General features: G+C 42.6%; 1 pseudogene; it reads right to left on the reverse strand.

Moving 5' to 3' along the window:
• Positions 1-2,591: 2,591 nt before the first annotated feature.
• LOC119339387 lies at positions 2,592-3,063 on the reverse strand (annotated as a pseudogene).
• Between the last annotated feature and the right edge of the window lie 804 nt (positions 3,064-3,867).

Genomic DNA, 3,867 nt, shown 5'->3' on the forward strand with positions numbered 1-3,867 from the left:
TGATTAGTTCATCGTTCCTGATTCAGCCCATTATGAATGAAATATGTTTGCAATGACAATTAGAAATTATAGTTACTCATGCCATGCTTAATTAGCAAGGAGTTTATAATGGTTTACCTTGCGTGCCAACATGCTTTTAAAATGGTTGTGATGTAGTATGATAGGATGGTATCCTCCTTTGAATTATTCAAGTGGCTTGACTTGGCACGTGTTCACGCATGTAGTTGAAACAAAATCAACATAGCCTCCATGATATTTATGTTCATGGTGATTTATATCCTACTCATGCTTGCACTCATTGTTGGTTAATCTCAAGGCATGTTTATGGCTGTTGTCGCTCTCTAGTTGGTCGCTCCTCAATCTCTTGCTAGCGTTCACTTGTACTAAGCGGGAATACTGCTTGTGCATCCACTTCCATAAACCCAAAGTTATTCCATATGAGTCCGCCATACCTACCTATATGAGGTATTTACCTGCCGTTCCAAGTAAATTTGCATGTGCCAAACTCTAAACCTTCAAATGATAATCTGTTTTGTATGCCTGAATCGTTCATGTAGCGATTGGGGGCTATCAATACCTTCCATGCTAGGTGGGTCATTCTCACAATGAGTGGACTCCGCTCATCATTCATGAGAAAATGGCTGGTCATTGAGATGCCCAGTTCCATGCTTAAACCAAATCAAATTATAACTTCAAATAAAACTCCCCCAAGATTGTTGTTAGTTGGACGGTTCCCGTTGTTTCGGACCAGCCGTGGAGTGTGCTTGTTGGTGGAGGGGGAGTAAAAACTTTACCATTCTGTTTGGGAACCGCCTATAATGTATCAAGTATGGAAGATGCCGAGATCTCTTGGTTGTTATGTTGACAATGAAAGCATACTGCTCAAAATATTATTCATCTCTGTTTTAAAAGCTCGAGCTCTGGCACCTCTGCAAATCCGTTCTTCCCTCTATGAAGAGCCTATCTATCTACTTTTATTGCTGATTCATCATCCTCTTATAAAAAGCACCAGTTAGAGAGCACCACTCTCATTTGTATGTGTTGTTATTTATTGATATTGAGTATGTCTATGACTGGATCTCTTTTACAATTAATTACAATGTCTAGTCAGTCCATGATCTTCAGGGGTGCTCTGCATTTATGTTTTGTGGTATCAGAAAGGGCTAGCGAGATACCATCTTGTTATATCATATCATGATTGTTTTGAAGAAGTGTTGTCATCCAAGATTTATTATTATTGTTCGCTAGTTGATTATGCCATTTCACATGAGTAAATGTGAGACCTAAATGTTATTGTGATATGGTTAGTTCATGATCTTTGCTGAAAATTTGAATGCTTGCTATACAATATATTTGCAACAACAAGATCAAACAGAGTTTGTAAAAAAAATTATTTATCACTTTCAATTTGTCAACTCAATTGCTTGAGGACAAGCAATGGGTTAAGCTTGGGGGAGTTGATACGTCTCCATCATATCTACTTTTCCAAACTATTTTGCCCTTGTTTTGGACTCTTATTTGCATGATTTGAATGAAACTAACCCGGACTGACGATGTTATCGGCAGAATTGCCATGGTGTTATTTTTGTGCAGAAATAAAAGTTCTCAGAATGACCTGTAACTTCACGGAGAATATTTTTGTAATATATAAAAAATATTGGCGAAAGAACCAATAGAGGAGGGCCCACCGGCTGTCTACAAGGGCGGAGAGTGCGCCAGGCGCACCCCCCTCCCTTGTGGGTCCCCTGGACTTCCACCGACCTCAACTCCAACTCCACATATTCATGTTTGGGGAGAAAAAAATCAGAGAGAAGGATTCATTGCGTTTTACGATACGGAGCCGCCGCCGCCTCCTGTTCTTCATCGGGAGGGCAGATCTAGAGACCGTTCGGGGCTCCGGAGAGGGGAATCCATCGCCATAGACATCATCAACCATCCTTCATCACCAATTTCACTATGCTCACCACCGTGCGTGAGTAATTTCATCCTAGGCTTGCTGGACGGTGATGGGTTGGATGAGATTTATCATGTAATCGAGTTAGTTTTGTTATGGTCTGATCCCTAGTATCCACTATGTTCTGAGATTGATGTTGCTATGACTTTCCTATGCTTAATGCTTATCACTAGGTCCTGAGTACCATGAAATCATATCTGAACCCTTTATGGTTCCATGAATATATTTTTGTTCTTGATCTGATCTTGCAAGTTATAGTCACCTACTACGTGTTATGATCCGGCAACCCCGGAGTGACAATAGTCGGGACACTTCCCGGTGATGACCATAGTTTGAGGAGTTCTTGTATTCACTAAGTGCTAATGCTTTGGTTCGGTTCTTTATTTAAAGGAGGCCTTAATATCCCTTAGTTTCCATTAGGACCCCACTGCCACGGGAGGGTAGGACAAAAGATGTCATGCAAGTTCTTTTTCATAAACACGTATGACTATATTCGGAATACATGCCTACATTATATTGATGAATTGGAGCTAGTTTTGTGACACCCTAGATTATAGTTGTTGCATGATGAATGACATTCAACATAATTATCCATCATTGATCCATTGCCTACGAACTTTTCACATATTGATATTTGCTAGTTCTGTGCGTGCGCCGGCTGCAGTCTAAGACGTGCTCATGCCGGAAGCGGCATGTGCAGGAACGGGTATGCAGGCACATGTGGGGTGTCGCCAGTAGGTGCTTCAAAGGGGAAGGGAAAGTAAACTACCAACTTGGGTGGCGGTGGAAGCGGTGTCGTGGGGTCTGGTGGCAACGTAACGACCTGAAAGAGCAGTGCGTCGTGACCGTGGCTGCGGTGCCTCGGTGCAGATATCACCTCCTTAACCAATCTGACCGGCGGAGGGTAGGGGAAGTTGAGCTTTGCCTTTGTGCCCTTCAGCTCCCTAGCCTCGAGGTCGTACGCGCACGCAGCGCTCGGGGGACTGGTACGTCGACAGTCACAACAATGTATTCGTCACCGGGTGCTTGATAACTGCGGCGAACTTGCCATCCCCCTTCTTTCTCACCCCAGTTAACCTGATGTTCTCACCCGTCGCTGCGGCTGCCATGGCCTCTACCATAGTCGAACGGAGGTGGATGCGCTTTGAGGTGGATGCCTGATGTGTGCAAGACGATGGTGTTTGAACAAACCATTCGATCATTTAAACCGGGCCAATTTCATGACATTTTTAACATATTTCATTGAACAAAAGTGTACATGACATTTTTTAATATAAAATGTTAACTTAGTCGAAATCTTCGCCAGCCGTGGAGGTGTCCATGTTCCATGTCCTGTCTCTCCATGTCCGGCATCTTTGCCGGTCCTGATAGCAGCTGACTTCTAATGGACGTAGATTAAACCGTGTGTTGCAAGCAACTCTGCTGATCTTACACAATTTGACACCAAACAAAATGAAATGGCTGTCAAGGTCTCACCATCATGTGTTTTAAAACGATTTATTTAACCTCTCAGTCGTTGTGGAAAAATCAGCATGCACTACCAAAACAGAATGAGGCCCTGCTTGGATTCCCGTTTCCGATTGTATCCGACTAGTTTAGGATACACGCCTGGACTGGTCATTTTGTTTTCAGGCGAAAAATTAGCTGTGACCGGTAATTTACATCTGTAAAATAAATACAAGTGTAAAAGTTTACACCCAACCAAGCAGGGCCTGAAGAATATAGGATAAGACACATAAATAATGACGGTGAAGTGCTTTGCTATGTACACCAAACTGTTTCCATCCATCTGCTTGATCAAAAATACCTTGCGATGAATTAGAAAGAAATTATAGGCTGAAGGGCAAAACCATGGGCAGGCATCTAAATTATCAGTAACCCATGAGATAGGTCCAAGAGGCTTGTAAATCCTT

Source organism: Triticum dicoccoides, chromosome 7B (genome assembly GCF_002162155.2).
Source record: "Triticum dicoccoides isolate Atlit2015 ecotype Zavitan chromosome 7B, WEW_v2.0, whole genome shotgun sequence".
Classification (NCBI taxonomy): Eukaryota; Viridiplantae; Streptophyta; class Magnoliopsida; order Poales; family Poaceae; genus Triticum; species Triticum dicoccoides.